Genomic DNA, 20779 nt, shown 5'->3' with positions numbered 1-20779 from the left:
GATCGTGCGCCTCCTCAGATTCCTCTCGGCGCCGATCAGAATCAGTGAGTTTCGCAGAGAATTCAGCCATGGTAGCCTTGACTGACTCCTCTAACCGCCGCATATCTCCGGAGCGAGTGTACACCATCACAGGAGTCGGATCGGATAGGCTGATACCACTTGGTACAGAATCGGGGTCACCGATGATTGGAACGACGACCGGAATTGCACTAACACGTACGGAACTATGAGAAGGAGATGAGAGTGAGGAAGAAGAAACAACTTGCATTAATTCGATGATTGAGAGTTACAACTGAAGAAGCTACAGCTTATATAGCTGTGAACTAACGTAACTAACTGTGTAACTAACTAGAAATGGTAGATCTAACTAACTAATAACTAACTAATCTTCACGCGTGTCAATTTTTTCCAAGCTGCTCTCATGTGCACACGTGTTATTTCAATTCGCCTTGTGCGTTTATTCCTTTATCCTACTATTACCATTTCCATGCATCAGTGTCGCCGGCGGCTAATCCCCCGTCTCCGTCCAGTTTTCCCCCTCTCTCGCCCCCTCTATGCCGGAATCGTCCTCCTCGACAGGTAAGGCGGCACTCACCCTTTGTTTTCACCATAGCTCTTACATCTTTGACACTTGAGTCTTAGGTTGAAGGTGTTACTGTTCTGTAAATTCTAGGACTTTTCGTTTGTGCTATCAGTGGACTCTATGAGGGGCGGGGCTGCTTCCTCTAGTCGGAGCCGCCGAGAAGCTGTCCTCAACGGACCTATGCCCCTGAGATAAGTTTCACAACTTGTTTTACATGTGTTTTACTCTTGACATGGGTTTTAAGTTCTTGAGCTACTATTCGGTTGTTTGGTGGAGTTTTGGGGCTCTAATGTGTTTACTTATTTCCTCTTGTTGTGATATCATGTGACCAAGTGTTGAGATGTGGATAGTTACATTTTCCTACATCTTGAGCATGCTATGTTGACTAGAGGCCTAGTATGTTGTGCCTAAGTTTTCTTCCATGAATATGCGTAATATGATCTATCACTTTGGGAGGATGTTGGTTACTCACTGAAATTGAGGCTTGAGGGGTTATCTGCTATGATTGCTTCGGTTTCTGTCTCTGACTCGGCTCCTTCTCCTTCTCCTTAGCTTACTGCCTTGATATTGATTTGTGGTGAGGGAGGAAGAGGCCGGGGGTTATCTCCCTTCATAGAGGGGGTGTAACTGAAAGCTGCAAAAGCTTATTGTTGGCTAGAAAAAGGGTTCCATAGACTGTGCAGCTGGCTGCCCTCTCTGCAGAGCATGTACTCTGAGCCCCTGATTTCTCTCTAACTGATTTTGGTGGCTTATGGGGGTGTACTCGTGAGGTTATAGTGGCTGCCACAGAGCCCCAGTTTCTGGCTGTTCTTTATGCTGCAATTTAACTGATTTTTCTTGTGTGGTTTTGCAGGTACGTGCTGGGGTAGGGCTGTTGGGTTGGGGTGGAGTGTACCTGCCGTAGGGCAGCGTACTGGCTGACTCTCCCTCTTTAAACCAAGCCCTTCTCTTCTCCTTGGAAAGGTAATGCTATTGATTCCCCTTTTAATGTAGGATGCTGATACGAGTGACCCGTCCAACGCCGAGGACATCGAAGCAGAAGTCGAGAGCGCGGCCTCACCACCTGCACCGCGCACGACGGCAGCAACAGGAAGGAACTTAAGACCGAGGGATCAGCTCAAGCCGCCGAGAAAGTTCGCTTGTTGAAGTCTTTATTTCCTTTTGTGTCTTTCTTTTTTATTTTTTTATTTTATTTCCTTAATTTTTGGTGCTATGTTTTAGGATTAAGTTGGGCGATTTCCAAGCCCCGTTTGGGTTTTCTTCGTTGGTTCTTTCCCAAACGTATTAGGATTAGGTCGAACCAACCCTAGGGTTTTAGTATAAATAGAGCCTCTGTATCATTCGATCATCTATCTATGAAATAAAAATACTTTGGCTCAATAGCTTTTGCATCAAGAAACCTATCCCTAAGCCGTCGACGAGAATTCTCGCGCACCGGCTGCCAAATTCTGCCGTCTAAGTCACGACCCGACACCGGGCGCTCGACGAACGACAACAACTCGTTTCTTAAACTACTTGGAAATCGACGTTAAGGAATTCGTTACTTAACAACTGGTGCTTTCATTGCGTACTCATTATGTCTGGATTGGATGATCGTATACCGCCGCCGGGACTCCTTACCGGTGGCAATTCACAGTTAGTGATTGGCGGGGCCTCACGCAGCACAGCGACGAGCGCAGCGCGCGGCGACGACCCGCCGCGAATTCCGCGGCGAGAAGTTCCAGCAACTGAGGAACCGCCTTCGGATGTTAATGGCACAGTGGTGGTCTCCTCCGCCGGCCTGGACAAAATTCCGGCTCGTTTGGACCGATTAGAATGCTCGATGAACTCGACAAGTCGGCGAGGCGACAAGATGGAGGGGACGCGTGACCTAGGACCCGATAACCCTTATCTCTCGGGGGAACAGGAAGACGAAGGGCATCCCTCTACGCGCGACGCTTGGGAGATGGACGACGAGGTCCCCCGGCCTTTCATCCACGGTCGCCGAGACCGTGGAGGGGATATCCGTCGCCGCCGGGGCACAGCACGCGCACTTTATGGCCGCGAAGGCCGCTTCCCGCAGCATGGGACGTACCAAGATCGCCCCGAGCCTCGGCATCACACGTGTTGGGATAGGCCGCGGGATCGATCCTTGGGGGATGTTGAACGGGGGTTCCGCCACCCGACATCGTGGGACTCACCTCTACCACGGCACAACTATGGGACACACAGGGCGGAGAGACCAAAGGAGCTTTCTATGAAGGCTCCCCACTTTGACGGGGCAGACGCTACGAATTGGATCTCAAGGGTCGAGTACTACTTCGACCACTTGGGAATGCCCGATTCTGAGCGCCTCCACTATGTGGTCATGCTTTTTCGCCCACCGGCAGCCGAATGGATTTTCAATTACCGTGAAAATAACCCAGTGGTGACGTGGAGGGAATTCTTGGAGGACGTACGTCACTGGTTTGATCCGCAAAGCTTTCGCAATAGTATTGGTCCTCTATCAAAATTGGTGCACACAGGTTCAGTATTAGAGTACCGCGACGCTTTCGAGCGTTATCTTAGTCGGGTGAAGGGTTTGTCCGACGAGGCTCTAATCCCGATCTTCATCACCGGCCTCAAGGAACCCATCCGGGAGAAGGTAGAATTGAAGGAACCACGCTCTTTGGCGGAGGCAATGGCCTTGGCCTTACGGCTGGCGGCGTCGCACACCGAACGCCAAGACCAGTCAGGGCGCAGGCGGTGGAGCAACCGCGACACGCGCGGTTCGGGGTTCACCCAACCACAATCTAGCGGTCAACCTGACGCGACGGCGAGGGAGGCCCCGAGAACGGCGTTTCGGCCAATTCGGGTCTCGAACGCAGAAAATGCGGACCGCTCGCGGAAGGGCTTATGTTACCACTGTCCGGAGAAATGGACTCCCGGTCATGTATGTAAATAGAAAATATTATCGTACGTGGGCGAGGATGAGGGGGAAGATATCATTGAAGGGTCCGACAGCGCTGGGGACGAGGACACGATAATAACAGCAGACCTGTCACACCTTCACGCACTGGCAGGGGGAGCGAGAGGTCGCCCGTTTAATGTTGTTGGGACCATTGGCACGACGACCGTCAGTATACTCATTGATACAGGTAGTACGCATGACTTCCTTCATCCCCGGGTGGCTAAGCAGTTACAGTTATCGTTAACCCCTATTCGACCCTTCCGCGTATACGTGGGGAACGGGGCATCGTTGGTATGCTCGCACATTGCGCGGAAAACCAAGCTCTCAGTTCAAGGGGTAGAGTTCCTTATCGATCTGCACATTATGGAAATTCACGGCCCCGACATTGTGCTGGGAATGGAGTGGCTCGAATCACTGGGCAAAATCTCGGCCGATTTTGTAGGCAAAACGTTGGAGTTCAGTAGGAACGGGGTCAGGATGACCCTACACGGCGTTCTTCCTTCACCACGTCTTATATCCCTGCAATCCTTGGCCTCACTTACGACCCGGTCTTCAACCCACGAGTTCTATGAGATTATTCGGATTGACGCCGACAGTGAGATCACCGAGGCTCCGCCGGAGGATGAATTTCCGATGGATACCCATCCTGAGGTACGGCACGTGTTGGAAAAATTCAGGCAGGTCTTCGCGGTACCGACAGGCATGCCACCACGTCGCGAGTTCGATCATCGCATCCATCTGCTTCCGGGGTCTAAGCCAATCAATGTGAGACCCTACAGGTACCCCTACTTTCAGAAAACCGAGATCGAGCGGCAAGTACGGGAAATGCTCGAGCAGGGACTTATCCAACGGAGCCACAGCCCGTTCTCCTCACCGGTCCTGCTCATTCGGAAGAAGGACAGGACGTTCAGGTTCTGCATTGACTATCGAGCCCTCAACACGGCGACAATACCAGACCACTTTCCCATTCCGACAGCGGACGAGCTTTTTGACGAGCTCGGGAGGGCGAAATTTTTTACTAAATTGGACCTGCGCTCGGGCTACCACCAGATCCGCATGCACAACGCGGATGTATTTAAGACGGCCTTCAGGACACACAACGGTCATTTCGAGTTCTTGGTTATGCCTTTTGGCCTCACCAATGCCCCATCCACGTTTCAGGCAGCAATGAATAGTATTTTTCAGCCTCTGCTCAGGAAGTGTGTGATCGTTTTCTTCGACGACATTCTTGTCTACAGCCCGACACTAGAAGAACATTGCTCTCATTTGACGGAGGTTCTAGAGTTGCTGCAGTCGCACAAATTCTTTGTAAAGATGTCCAAATGCTCGTTCTGCGGCACAACGGTGGAGTATCTGGGTTACTTGGTGTCAGATGGGGTCCTCAAGGCCGATCCATCAAAAATCATCGCCATGACGGCTTGGCCCCTGCCTAAAACGGTCAAGCAGCTGCGCGAGTTCCTAGGATTAACAGGGTATTATCGTCGGTTTGTGGCTAATTATGCCATGATCGCAGCCCCACTCACCGACCTGCTCAAGAAGGAGGCATTCGTCTGGTCCGCAGAGGCCGAGGCGGCATTCAATGCCCTCAAACAGGCAATGACGATGGCGCCTGTCCTAAGCCTCCCTAATTTCGACAAACAATTCTGCGTGGAAACAGACTCCTCCGACATTGGCATCGGGGCGGTGCTAATACAAGATAAACACCCAATTGCGTTCTTCAACAAGAAATTAGGCCCGCGTCGCCGTGTGGCCTCAACATATCACAAGGAACTATATGCGATAGTGGAGGCCGTGAAAAAATGGCGCCAGTACCTTCTTGGCCGCGAATTCATCATTCGCAGTGATCAAAAGAGCTTGAAGGATCTTCTACAACAGGTCGTCCAAACCCCGGATCAGCACCTTTACGTGCGCAAATTGATGGGTTACAAATTTAGCATTGAGTATAAGAAGGGCAGCACTAATAAAGCCGCTGATGCACTGTCACATCGAGATGACGATCGCGGCACTTCCGTCGGCGACCCTTCCGCGACGGCCCACCCCCAGTCCGAGGCCGCCGACATGCCTCCAGAGGACGACGCGGACTTCTTCGCGTCGGTCGCCCAGCCGGTGCCAAGGATATTCGAATTATTGCGAAAAGAGGCAGCGGTATTACCCGACGTCCGTGAATTGATCGACCAGATTCCGACGGGCAAGGCTCCCCCACACTTCTCATTTGTTGACGGCCTTGTTTATTTCAAACGCCGGGTCCTCCTAAGCATTCACTCCAAACTCAAACGGCCGCTCTTAAAATAACATCACTGTACACCTCTCGCGGGCCATCCGGGACACGAACGAACTTTTCGCCTGCTGTCGGCAGGTTTCTACTGGCCTAATATGCGCAAGGATGTTAAGAACTTCGTCGAAGCCTGCGCCGTGTGCCAATCAACAAAATACTCCACTCAAAAACCGGCGGGCCTCCTGCAGCCCCTGCCGATTCCTTCGCAGGTATGGGAAGACGTATCCATGGATTTCATTACGGGCCTTCCCTCTTCTCGAGGTTACACATCAATCATGGTAGTAGTGGATCGCCTGTCCAAGTATGCACACTTTGCCCCTTTGCCTACCAAGTTTGATGCTCTACGAGTAGCCCATTTATTTGTCAACACAGTGGTCAGACATCATGGCTTTCCAAAGACGTTGGCTCGGATAGGGACTCGGTTTTTCTAAACGCACCATGGGAAGAAATGATCCGCCTCAGCGGCACCAAACTCCATTTTTCCACGGCCTACCACCCCCAGTCAGATGGCCAAACGGAGGTCAGGAACCGTGGTTTAGAGCAATATCTGCGCGCGTTTGCGGCAGATCGTCCTTCGACATGGTGCAATCTGCTACCGTGGGCCGAGTTATCACTTAACTGTTTCCACCACGCAGGGTTGGGGACTTCACCCTTCAAGGCACTTTATGGCCGCGAGCCTCCGCTTTTAGTGGCATCACCGCCGTCGGCGAAGACTCCCCCGAAAGTGGCAGAATTGATTAAACAACGGGGGACCCTCCTTCGCGAGCTCCGTGATAACCTCGCCTGCGCCCAACAGAGAATGCGGGAGTCCGCCAATAAACGCCGGCGACATGTGGAGTTCGAGGAGGGTGATTTAGTGTGGTTGAAACTTCAGCCCTATCGCCAACACTCGGTGGCCAGGCCACTATCGGCCAAACTAGCACGACGTTATTACGGGCCATTTGAGGTGGTAGAACGAATAGGACCAGTGGCGTACCGACTGCGCCTGCCAGAAGGGAGCCGCATCCACGACGTCTTCCACGTAAGTCTCCTGCGCGAATTTGTGGCTGGGGAGGGATCGGTTTCACACGTTCCACTTCCAAGCGATTTTAGAGGTGACCGTCCTATCGTTCAACCGGTGGCATTTTTGGAATCACAAGTGATGTGGCACGACGGGAAAGCTGTGGAGCACGTCCTGGTCCGTTGGTCCGACGGGACGGACTCGCCTTCTTGGGAGCCTTTGGAGGAGATTCGCAGGCGTTTTCCCAAACTCCACCTTGAGGTCAAGGATGCAGTTAAGAAGGGGGGAGTTGATACGAGTGACCCGTCCAACGCCGAGGACATCGAAGCAGAAGTCGAGAGCGCGGCCGCACCACCTGCACCGCGCACGACGGCAGCAACAGGAAGGAACTTAAGACCGAGGGATCAGCTCAAGCCGCCGAGAAAGTTCGCTTGTTGAAGTCTTTATTTCCTTTTGTGTCTTTCTTTTTTGTTTTTTTATTTTATTTCCTTAATTTTTGCTGCTATGTTTTAGGATTAAGTTTGGCGATTTCCAAGCCCCGTTTGGGTTTTCATCATTGGTTCTTTCCCAAACGTATTAGGATTAGGTCGAACCAACCCTAGGGATTTAGTATAAATAGAGCCTCTGTATCATTCGATCATCTATCTATGAAATAAAAATACTTTGGCTCAATAGCTTTTGCATCAAGAAACCTATCCCTAAGCCGTCGACGAGAATTCTCGCGCACCGGCTGCCAAATTCTGCCGTCTAAGTCACGACCCGACACCGGGCGCTCGACGAACGACAACAACTCGTATCTTAAACTACTTGGAAATCGACGTTAAGGAATTCGTTACTTAACAGATGCTAGTTTGTCTTTTGTTCCATGCATCTAAAACCCTGTGCGTTTCTGTCTGATTTTGGTTGGGTATTGGCAGCGGCAGCGCCTAAGGCTAGCTGCCGAGGCTATTTTCCTCGTGGTCTCGCCCTCTCGGGCTTTCTAAAGTTTTGGCCGAGGCGGCCCGGTGATGAAGGCCAACCTACTTGCGAAGGATTCCGAAATGTTTTACTCAAGAAATAACAAATACTCTTTCATTCTCATTCTTTAAAGTTCTAGTGTTTATTTCATAAATCTCGAGAATTTAGATCTCGGCTATTACAACTATTTACACTTGTTAAATTTCAGCAACGTTTTACTCCTTCCGTTCAAAAAAATAGAGCACATTTGTCATTTTTTGTTGTTCATGAAAAATAGAGCACATTTAAAAACGAAAAATTTTCAACTTCTCTCTCTTACTTTTTTCCCTTTTCTCTCACTAATAATATGGACCCTACATTCCACTAACGCTGCTTCTCCCTTACTTTTTTCCCTTATATCTTACTAATAATATGGACCCCACATTCCACTAACATTATTTCTCTCTTACTTTTTTCCCTTCTCTCTTACTTTACCAATTTCACATAAAACCCGTATCATTCACGATGTGTCCTATTTTTCATGTACGGATGGAGTATTTAATTTCTGGGTTCTTGATCCTATGCACACATTAATGTTTTTAGGATAGAACTGATATTGTTTTTACATCTTTTTACCAATAGTGGTCGAGTTCACTAGTCAACCACTATGGCAGCTAGGGGAGCTAGAGAAAGACCTCAAATATGATTATTCTTCGCCTTGTATCCATGGCTAATCCTTTTAATACTCCCTCTCGCCCCTTAATTGACACCAAATTTCTTTTTCGTTCATTCCTCATTAATTGACACCCTTATTTTTCCTATTTTTGGTAATGAGCTTCACATTTCACTAACCCATCATACTCACATTTTATTGTAAAACTAATATATACAAATATATAGAACTTATATTCACCCACTTTTCTGCTATATTTCTTATAATTTGTGTCAAGTCAACCGGTTCCAATTAATGGGGGTCGGGGGAAGTAAAATTCTTTGGGACCAAAATGTTAGAAGTCCATAGATTTTGATGTCATCTTTAATTTCAGTTTGATTGACTTGGTAAACCACTAAAGTTGGCCTACAAATGGACGAGAGTGATTCAGACCAGAGGGAGACTTTTCCAGTCAACTTCATTAGTTGCAATCCAGTATTATGAATGTAGCTGCTTTGTCGTGATTTCGTTTATTTATCCATGTGACTCTGTATATTTTTTATTTTTTGACTTCATATATCGAGTTGATGTTCTTGAAATGGTAAAAGCAAACAAAAAGAAGACTATCAAATTATAGTAGTAACAAAATATCAAAAAAATCTGTTGAGTTATCTATATCCTAGTATTAAACATGCGCTCATGCGACGTTTCCCTAGTACGATTTTGCTCCTAAACTAATCGTAAGTATAATTTAATACTCAAATTATAACAAAATTGACAAAAAATCGGGTTTAGGAATTATTATTTCCCAAAAATAGGAACTTCGGTGACTTTATAGGAATAAAATATTTCCCAAACTAAATATTATTGAAATTTTGAATCACAAAGATAGTCAAGTATTCATGCAGTTTGTTCGACCAAACTTGATCACTCCCGTCTCCAAATGAAAAAAAAAAACTGATAACTCCATAGAAAAGAAAACCAGAAAAATTCTAAAGAGATCAGGTTTCAGTTGTCATGTAAAAGTTTCAGTTATAATGAATAAATTGTCATTTATAATTTACCTTCGAAGACAAAATGTGTGAGTTGTTTTACATAAAAGTTCAATCATAGATTTGTCCGAATGATTTCGTGGATCTTTCTTGAGGAAAAATTAAATTTTAATTGCTTGGAATTCAGCGTGAGAACTAAATTCGAAATTGAATCCGACATATTTTGCTGTTAGGGGCCACATTTAAATTTCAAAGAAAATTACGTCTCAAAATATTACAAACGCTGAAACGCTTGTATTTATTATATATATAGAGAGAGATATACTGTATGAAAGATAATTATACGAGCATTATATGTGACCATTGAATTCGTCTAGATCACATTAGTAGTCAATGTTTATTTTATCTTGTATATTTAGTTTGTTCTCATCCCTGATCTGCTTTATTATCACTCAAAGGTTCATATTAATTCAAGGTTATATAACAATATAAGATATTCAAAATTGAAAAACTATCTATTTTTAAACTAATAAAACAACAGAAAAATCATATGTCGAATTTTAAAGCTCTGGGTATTTGTAATTAAATCTTGCACCCCTAAATAAAGAATTCTAGATCTGTCACCGTGTTTGCCGGAACCTACTTAATTTTTTCATTGATAATTTATTGCTCGTATCAAGACGCCAAGTTCAATTATAATAATGAACACACTATTGATTAGTTATGGATTATTATAGCTGCTCTTCGAATATGAAAAATAAAACACTGATGTGAAAAATAAAAGAGTAAAAATATTATACAAACTCATGTGTAATCTTCTTCTAAGTTGTTGCACGAGTTCACTCCATTAAGGCTATTATTTATTGTTTACAAACAAATTTTTGTTCCATTTCTAGTAAACATATCTTGATTAATTTTATTATATTAATTCCCATCCATTCCTACATTTATTTGTTCCAATTCTAGTAAACATTTCTTGATTAATTCTCCACTCTTATTATTTTTATTTTGTTCACTTTCCATGCACATTCTTGCACTCTAGCGAAAGACCCGATGCCTATTCATAAAAATCTAAGTCGGTTGTTATTACAGACTTGAATTTGATACCCAGCGAGATTCTACCTAAATTTGATAGTAAAAAAATTAAATCAATGTATTGTATTATGCTAGGGTAATATTCTTTTAAAATTTTCAGTCTTCTATCTGCTTCAACCAATACTATACAAGGAAATATTGTCTATTTATGTACACACATTTACTAGATCTATTTCTAGTAAACTTTACTTAATTTATCTTGTTTGATTAACTCTTATCCAATTTTACTTTATTTGATTCACTTTGCAACACTTCTTCTAAAGCTGATTGCATTCTCATACTCACTATGTCCCAATAAATATGAAACATTTGGTTTTGGGCACGCAAATTTATGCAGTGTTGTTTTGTGAGTTAATGAAGAGGATGATAAATTAGAGATGATATTATTTTCTATTTCAGAAAACATTTCATTTTTAATCGGAGAATCTAAAAAGGAAAATATTTCATTTTTAATAAGCAAAGGAGCACTTAACTTGCAAATCTTCAATTTTATGAGTAGTTTATACTCAATTGAAATCTCCATTGAATGTTTAGGCTTTGTTTCAAGAAACAACTTCAATCTTCTATTGACAGTTTTGACTCGTATATTAGAACCATTCATTTACTCTTTTGATAATTTCCTTATCTCTTTCCTTCATTGACTAAGTCTAGTGTTTGTGATTCTCAATTCCACTAGAAATCAGTGGAGACTTTATGTTTACTAGTTCAGATAGTAATTAAAGACTTATGAGTTGTTTAAAACTCAGATTTTGTTACACACTTGAGCTGTACATATTATCCTAAGCCTATCTCTTAAATATGTGGCCTTTGCAGCTAATGTTTGCCTTCCTAATTCTCACACCGCATTTCTCCGCCGCTCTAAATGCCAAAGCCGGATGCCCTGACAGTTGCGGGGACTTACCGATTCGATATCCTTTCGGCATGGGATCAAATTGCTCCCTTAACCATTATTTTAACATCGACTGCGATACATCCACAGACCCTCCAAAAGCTTACCTCTCCATTATCAAAAAACAAGTGGTTGCATCTTATTAGAGTGAAGGAAAGTTCATAAAACATAAAGTTTTTATTTTTAGAGGACGGACCAAAAGGAAAAAAAATTCTATTTTTAGGGGACGGAGGGAGTAAATGTTTAATCACAAAATATATACTCCTTCCGTCCCTGAAAAGTATGAAAATTTGGTTAACACGAGTTTTAATGCATAATTGATAAACTAAGAGAGATGTAGAGAAATGCTTGTGAAAGTAGTGGTAGTAGAGTAGGATTCACATTATTAGTAGTGTAGTTGGATTTTCAAAATTAGAAAGTTTATATTTTTAATGGACAAATTAAAAAGAAATAGTTCATACTTTTCAGGAACGGATGAAATATAAAATAGTTGCATCTAGGTCAAATCTACCATGCTAACCCAACTTGGGTTGCGGGCTAAATGGGTGAGAAGCGAATTGGATTATAATTTTATTGAGCTATAAATTTTTAACTAGCTATTAGCGCCGGCCTATGGATTGCGCACTGGTGAGGTATCGAGTAGAAGCGACTACACAAACTTAGATAATTAATTGTCGGATTTTTGGCGTACATTAGAAATTTAGAATAGAAACACCATCCTAATTGTGGGCAGCTTAAATTGGCAAGGACAGCACATTTAGTGATCATTTGGTAGAATAATCGTATTTCGACTAGGTAAGATATGTAAGTATTACATGTTAGGGAGTTTAAACAAAATCTGAACAAATCGGATGTCCTAAAAGGCGTGAAACACTTTCAGATCAAATCAATTTGACGGTTCTATCAATATTTTATCGGATACAATTCAGGTTTCGAAGATATTCGTATGTAGATTATGTCTCCTTTCTTTGAACCCAGAAATTTATCATACGAAGAGGCTGAAAACGAAGAGTCGCATCTCTTCGTTTCATAACTGTTTTTAACAGTTTTTGGCAGGAATAGGAAATTGCAAAATAGTCCTTCAACTTTCGGAAATTACGTTTCCGGATGAATTTTCTGTACAACAACTTTAATGGAAATAAAGAATTTTATGTACAGCCCGACCCCAGCTAAGGGCTCTGCCCCTTGGATCCCGCCAGGGGCCGCCGCCCCTTGGACCCCGCTACTCGGGGGCGCTGCCCCCGAACCCCCGTCTAATCATAACGAATTCAAAAAAGTGTACACTCCGCACTTCCAACTTATTTGATGTCTCATTATGATCACGTTGATCAATCAAATTAATCCAATTACACTAAGATTGTAACACCCGTAAAAAAAATAATCAAATAAATCTAATTAAATCTTTCCCTAGTTGACTTGGTCAAATATATTTCTCTAAACCATATCACCAAACGATTTCCCCATATCTATACTCCCTAAAATCTTTCCAACCACCAAATCCATCAATACCTATCAGTTTTGTCTATATATATATCCAATCAATCCCACGATATTTCTACACATAAATTCAATATCAAGAAAAATCAGGAACTAAAATTTAGAGAAAGAACGGAGTTGGAGAAGAGAGTTTTCTGCCGCCTAAGAAGGTAATCACCGATCAATTTCCAGCCTTGATTTCCTTGCATTCATTTAGGATAACTCTAATTTTGGAGCATGAAATATGTAGTATTCGGACAGTAGGTTCCGACGCATGTTTGACCGACCAAACGAACTCCTTTTTATACGATTCTTTTTTCTGTGTAAATCTTAAGGTGTCTTCTGTGTGGTGTGTGAATTTCAACCTATTTGGACGAAAGATGTATTTTTGGTGAATTTTTGAAGTTGACTGCGCAGTTCTGCCAGAAATTGTTTTTCTCAACCAGGGAGTTACGTTTTCGATTTGACCGACCTAAAAAGATTATTTTGATGTGAAATTTTAATTGAATGATATTTTATGTGTCTACTGTATTGTGGAAAAGTTTCAGCCCCAACGGAGACCGGATGAATTTTAAATGATTTTTACAAACCAACCGCGCAATTCTGCCAGTTTTGTTGTTAGGTGAAAATATCACTTGTTGCTAAGTTTTAATGAATTATATGATGCATGTATGATTTAAGAAGGTATCCTATGGCATGATTATGTGTAACACGTTGAGAAGTATTATGGCATGTTTTTCCTTATGTTGATGAACGTTCGGGAATGGACAATCCAAGAAAACGATGAAAGGAACGATAGGACATGCATGATAATTGTAATAATGGAAAACCTGATTGTTTGGTGATATTGACAAGGGTTGTTGCACGTACGAGGGTACCAAGAGTAAAAGGTTGCGTAAAGTCGTGATTGTGTGGTATAAGCAAGCGAGGTGGGCTTTCTTTTTAAATATGGGCAATGCCCTAGTATATTTTTATGTGAAAATGATATGAATATTTGTCATGCCGTGTTTTGTTTTATTCTATGGAACCTATCTGATGTGGCTTTTGCCATCAATGGATAATCGAATTCGGGTCTGTCTAGGGAGTGAGTCCCTATTCAGGCTAGTGTACACCTATGGAGATCGTGAGCCGTCTTTCGGGTCGGCCGGTCTAGTGACTTGGAATGTGGCCACATTCTTTGTCATCAATGGATCAGATATGGTAGACATCTATGGGAAAATGACTGATCAGTCGAATTTTACAATGGAAATGATTTTAGTGTCTTGGGCGATTTCTAAAGTTAAAACCCCAAGGTCACTCAATGGTGGCATGATAAATACTTTTTATAAAATGATTTCGGCATGAGTCCACTGAGTGCATCAAGTACTCAGCCCTGCTTTTCTTTTAAAAAATTGCAGGTTGAGCGTGACGGGTGCGGTGGGTGTTGAGCAAGACCGTTGAAGAAATTAAGTGTTTAGAATGTGTCATGTCTTCACACGTGGCATATTCATTCTCTCAAATGCTTCCGCTAAGTAGTTGTTCTTCTTTTGAGTTCGTGTATCGTTGAGATATTTTCATTTGGAGTTATTGATTGTTGAATTGATACTCTGATTTTATTCGAGCTATTACCGTTTGTTTCGAGCTATGGTCGAGTTGTGTTGTTTTCCCCCTTTCTTCCCCGCTGCTTTAATCCTCCCCTAGTCGCGATCAACCGTGTTTTCTATCCTTAGAAAATACGGGCGTGACAAAGATATCCAACATTACATCCGTGATGTAGTTCACTCTCTCCCGAATTCTCAATTTAGTTGAAGTATTTCTTTCGAATACAAAGATTAAGCAATTATATTAAATGAGTTAAAAAGAAGATAAAATGATAAAGAAATAAGAAAAAAGTAGAAGAGAAAAGAAAGAGTAAAAGAAGAAAATGTGATAAGTAAAAGTGATTAAATATTTTCATTTTTGCCGAAAGAGGAAATAACTCAACTTAATTAACATCTTCAAAATAAATACAACTCAATTTAGTTGAAACTGAAGGAGTGTCTTTTTTTATGTGTAAATAAATTTTAATTTAAAGGTCGTGTCACGGAAGACTCGAACCTAAGACCTTTTGCTTCGGGCTTTAACCTCTCTGTCGACAAAGGGTTACTAAAGTAAAAAAATTTATTTTATCATGAATTTAGGTTTAGTAAAGAATAATAATTAAGTTAATTTTGTACTCACAAATATATCTTCCTTGCAACTTTATATTGATCATAATAACTTTATTAATTAACCCCCATTTCTTGAGATTTAAAAGAGAAAAAATATAGACTGTTTTGTTTAATAAATAATTGGAACTTGGAACTTACCTGAATATTACTCCCTCCGTCCTAAAAAGTTTGTCACATTTTTTCATTTCCGTTTGTCTCACAAAATTGGTCACATTTCACCATTTGTCATTTTTGGTAGTGGTCCCCATTTAACATTAACTCATTATCACTTACATTTTTTTATTATAAAACTAATAAAGTAGGATTCACCTTCCACTAACTTTTTTAACTCACTTTCCATTACATTTCTTAAAACTCATGCCCGGTCGTATATTTTTGTTAGTGGACTAAAATCGATTTAAACTCAGTGGCAGAGGTAAATTGATGGAAGCACAACTGATTGAGTTGAGTGGAAAATCACTACGTGAAAAGCTTTTCCCATGTAGCTACGCCTTTATAAAGGAGTTTTTGGATTATGATGACCTCACATTATCTGGATAACACAAGTGCATTGCAAAATGATGATTGGAAATCAGCATCTATGGCACCAGTTGTGCGGCTGACAACTGCAGTGTAGCCAAGAATTTCAAAACCTAGTATAGGAGGGTAACAGGTGATGGGAAGAAAGATGGAACAGGTTGCATTCACCAGTCGCCATCCAAAATTAAAGCACTTATCTTGAAAGGTAACAATAAAATCATCATCATATATGCAATTCAATAAGGTTGCAGGTTTATGTTTTCACATGACTATATTTGCATTTAGGCATGGGCTCTGGATTGGGCTGCTACTCTTAATGTGCTTTGGCTTATATAAGGTGTTCCAAGATAGAAAGCAAAAAATGGTTAAAGACAAATTTTTCAAACGAAATGGTGGCCTTCTCTTGCGACAACAAACCAATGAAGGGGTACTTGGAAAAACAAAAGTTTTCCCCGCAAATGAGTTGGAGGTAGCCACTGATAACTTTAACGAGAGCAGAATTCTTGGACATGGAGGGCAAGGAACGGTTTATAAAGGAATGTTATCCGATGGTAAGAGCATCTGTAACGCAAGGGGCCGGGCCGTATCTCGCGAGTCCCGGCCCGTCCCGAGCGTTGCACGGAGGAGAGTCACGGCCCAGGCCGTCCCGGGGCCGCGTTCCCGGCCTGTCGCGCGTCCCGCGTCCCGGCCTGGGACGGCGTTGCACGGTGACGGGCCGCAACTGTTGAGTCCCGGCCCAGCGTTACACGCTCCTCGGGCCGGGCCGCAACCAAATATTTTTTTTTTTAATTCGAAAATTTTTTCTATAAATACTACTCCATTTTCATACACATTCAACTTCATATTCAACTTCAAATCTCTTCCTAGAATTCGAAAAAATGCCTCCACGTCAAAGAATATTCGAAGATCAAATGTCCCGGTCATTAGCAGAGGCGCTACCGGCAATCCAAGAAGAAATCAACAACGAAGTTGAACGCTACCAAGCTGTTATTCAAGCTTGGAACGAACAACAAACCCGGGTACCACGTACCCGGATGTATATTCACCGAGACCGTGAACAAGCTTCCTTGCGGCTTTTCACGGATTATTTCTCTAGAGATCCGCGATGGAGTGATCAGATGTTCCGTCGCCGGTTCCGGATGCGGAGGCCGTTGTTCCTACGCATTGTCAACGCAGTTGTAGCTCGTGACCCGTATTTCTGCCAAACTACCGATGCTGTGGGCCGGGAAAGTATATCGACGTTGCAGAAATGCACGTCTGCCATTCGTCAACTCGCTTACGGAACTACATCAGATATGTTCGATGAGTATCTCCATGTAAGCGAGCCTACTGGCCGGGAGTCCCTCGCTAGATTCTGTCAGGCAGTCGTCGAAGCATTCAAGGATACGTACTTGCGAAAGCCAACGACCGACGACGTTAGGAAGTTGGTCGACATGCACGAGCGGGCCCACGGCTTCCCGGGGATGCTTGGAAGCATCGACTGTATGCACTGGCAGTGGAAGAATTGTCCAACGGCTTGGAGAGGACAATACACTAGCGGGCACAAGGGCACACACACATCCCACGATTGTGTTGGAGGCCGTTGCCGATTGCAGATTGTGGATCTGGCATGCCTACTTTGGTGTCGCGGGGTCCAACAACGACCTCAATGTGTTGAACGAGTCTCCATTGTTCAACGACTTGTGTGCTGGGCGAGCACCGAACGTAGAGTTCACGGCCAACCACCGTCGGTATAGTATGGGGTACTATCTGGCAGACGGGATCTACCCTCGATGGCCCGTGTTCGTGAAGACTATCACAGCTCCGACAACCGATCGGAGGGCAATGTTTGCCCAAAGGCAAGAGGCGGCTCGGAAAGATGTCGAGCGTGCATTCGGAGTCCTCCAAGCGCGGTGGGCTATCGTGAAGGGAGCGGCCCGTGGTTGGCAGCGGTCAAACATCGCCGACACAATGTATGCATGTATCATAATGCATAACATGATCGTTGAGGACGAGCAAGATAACGTCACTTTGTAGAGCGACGATCCGCTCGCCAGCACCGGGAGCAACTACGTTGTCACCGAGCCGCCCGTGCAGGGCCTTCCTCACGACATCCGCAATGTCATGGCCCGTTCAGCTGCGATGCGCCAAGAGGAACAACACACTCGCCTCCAAGCCGATCTAATCGAAGAAATTTGGACTCACACCAATGTTTTCCAGAATTGACGTTATGTTTTTATGTATTTTATTTTCAGTTTTAAAATTTCTAAGTTGTAATTTTGCAGTATTCGATGAAATTAAACTTTCCGTGTTATAAATTTCCAGCGTTTTTTATTTTACGAGTTAAATAGGTTGGAGTTGTGAATAGTGTCATATATTAGTTGCGGCCCGGGCCGCAACCTGCAGGGTTACAGCAGTTGGGACCTGGGCCGCAACTGTAGAGGAATGATGACGTGGAGGGGACTTGGAGCCGGAAATGGGGACGGGGTTAATGATGCCCTAAGATTGTGTCCATAAAGAAATCAAAGTTGGTTGAAGAGAACCAATTGGAACAGTTCATTAATGAGGTGGTCATATTGTCGCAAATCAATCACAGGAATGTTGTCAAATTGTTGGGTTGTTTAGAGACAGAGGTTCTGCTGCTTGTCTATGAATTCATGCCAAATGGGACTCTGCATCTTCCATGCCTATCTATCATAGAGATATCAAGTCTACTAATATCCTTCTAGATGAAAAATATGTTATCAAGGTATCAGATTTTGGAACTTCGAGGTCCATTGCTGCGGATCAAACTCACTTGACTACTCTGGTTAAAGGAACATTTGGCTATTTAGATCCAGAGTATTTTCAGTCTGAGTCAATTCACTGAAAAGAGTGATGTTTATAGCTTTGGAGTAGTTTTGGTCTAGCTTCTTACTGGGCAAAAGCCAATATCTTTTGATAGAACTGAAGAGGAAGTCTAGCTACACGATTTCTAACATGCATGGAAAAAATTTGTTTGAACACGATTTTAGATCCTCGTGTTTGGGAAAAAGAGAAAGGAAGAGGTGGCACCAGTTGCGAGGCTTGCACAAAGATGTTTGAACTTGAAGGGGAGAATGAGACCGACTATGAAAGAAGTGGCTACTGAATTGGAATGTTCTAGGATATTTGAAACGTCGACTGGTGTTAAAGTTGAATCTGAAGATGCGAGAGACATAAGAGACTTTGAAGACATGCCCACGATGATTTCAGACATTGAATACACATGGACAGGTGGTTACAAGAACGCTTCTGCATCATCACCATCAGACACACATCCTTTAATGTTCGCATCTACTATTTGAACGTTCGCCGTAGGATAGAACCATATATACTATAGACTCAAAGTAATGCACTTATTGCACTTTTTCTTGGGAGATGATTAAGAACACTTAGTTCTACTATGAAGTGTGAGATCGACTTTGATTTTTATATATTATTATATTGATGTACTTATTCATATTTACTATGTGCGATATTATAATTGCTTCCATGATTTTGAAAATTGAAGGTTGTTATGTTGATGAAATGATATGAAGCCACTTAGATAATATTAATCTTAGTTGTCTAGATAATCTAAGCATCTTAACATTGTTGCAGTTGAGTAGTTGTTAAATGTATTATGATTATTTATGGCCTAGTTTGAGTATGGCAGGTTTTGGTGTTTTTTAATAGCTGTGATGATGGATCTTATTATATTCTCTGCTTAGATTACTATGAAAATTTGGATTCCATACTGAAAAAGGATAGAAAATACTCCTACATAAGTAGTTAAGAAGGATATGAAGAAATGACAAAAGTCAGTTGTCCTATTGTTTCCTTCAGTTTCAGGGGTCTCACTATTTAATGACTCTGCTTTGAGATTCTAACTAAATCCTAAAACCCTTCATTTACCCGTAAAAGATGATCTTTCAAGGAATTTGATTATTTCTTTTTGATGCTTCAACACGGCTTTAGTCTCTCAAAAGTCAAATCACATGCCATTTTCTGTTTTTTTATCAATTTTATCCATATTCCCTCTGTTGTTATTCTAATTTTATATTAGGTGATATGGTGGAGTGCACCAAACACTATGCATGCATGAAAAAGGATAATTTTTATGCTCCCACCTACTAGCCCTTCATTGCAAATTTGCAATTATAAAATCACAATCACATTAGCATATATATATATATGGTCCCCTTATATGCACAACACCTTCTTAGTGTAGAACTAGAGACTAAATATTGACCATTAGATTTAGATTTTAACGGCTGAGATGAGATACTGTGAAGATGATGTATGTTATTCATTGTAAGAGCATTTTACTTCATCCTAGGGGCTATTTAGTCATAGCACATTAGGTCAGACGGTTTTCCACATGGTATGTCCTTGAAATCTGGGGTAAAAATTGTGCATTACTTTTTTTTATCCAAATCAACTTCCCACCCATTCACAGATTCATCTCCCTAATTTCTTCTCCAAATTTGCACCAGGGGGTGGAAATTTCATCCATCACCAACATCGTTACTTCATCCACCGGCGTTACTTCATCACCAGGCGGCGGAAATTTCATTGATGAGATTCACAATGGTAGACAAGGAATTCAACGATTCAAGCTTTATCTGATTTTTTTAACTTTCATTTTCGAAATCCATGGCTAAATTTGCGTAAAATTTCCATTGCAGATGCGCCGCTTGCATTCTGAGAGAACTTACCCAGGTATTCGTTTGTGAAATTTCTAGTTTTCGAAATTGTACCAAACACTTTTGGTGAGTTAACCAAAATTGTCATTTTAATTTTGGGTCTCTATTATTGAAATTGAGAGAGTTATAGTTCTGTTTCTTCTTCATTTTTTTTACATTTTTTGTTTTCAATTTGGGATTTCTCAGTGATCTACAAGATATGAGTTTCGATTTGTTTGATGATTCAAATTTGGTTCATTTTAACTCTATACGGTGAACTGATTACAGTATAAGATGAAGTGATTTCGTAAAAATAAGAAAACATTATATCATAAGATGAAGTTATTGTTTTGCATTGTTCAAATTTGGTTTATTTTAGCTATAACGTTTCCATTTCTCGGGTGTATAAGATGAAAAAATGTGATTATAAGACAAAGTGAGTCCATACTTTTGTAGTGATTAATTTTTTAGTGCATTTTGTGGTGAGTTCCAATTTGGTTTTTTCTGTTCATTTCATGTGTAAAGATGGTTCTGCAGTTTGAATTTGTTCCACGGTGAAGTGTAGATATGTTTTTGTAAT

The 20779-nt window shown here is 42.3% G+C and overlaps 1 long non-coding RNA gene and 1 pseudogene across 1 annotated transcript; both read left to right on the top strand.

The window, feature by feature from the left end:
* Positions 1 to 257: 257 nt before the first annotated feature.
* On the top strand, positions 258 to 1963 carry LOC121778741. The gene is made up of 2 exons (XR_006045715.1): positions 258 to 579; positions 674 to 1963. It is a non-coding gene; the product is annotated as an uncharacterized LOC121778741 (long non-coding RNA).
* Positions 1964 to 15896: 13933 nt separating this feature from the next.
* On the top strand, positions 15897 to 18840 carry LOC121778957 (annotated as a pseudogene).
* The last annotated feature ends 1939 nt before the right edge of the window (positions 18841 to 20779 follow it).

Source organism: Salvia splendens, chromosome 19 (assembly GCF_004379255.2).
Source record: "Salvia splendens isolate huo1 chromosome 19, SspV2, whole genome shotgun sequence".
In the NCBI taxonomy this organism is placed as follows: domain Eukaryota; kingdom Viridiplantae; phylum Streptophyta; class Magnoliopsida; order Lamiales; family Lamiaceae; genus Salvia; species Salvia splendens.
The sequence above is the reverse complement of the archived record's forward strand: the minus strand, read 5'-3'. Positions and strand labels throughout refer to the sequence as shown.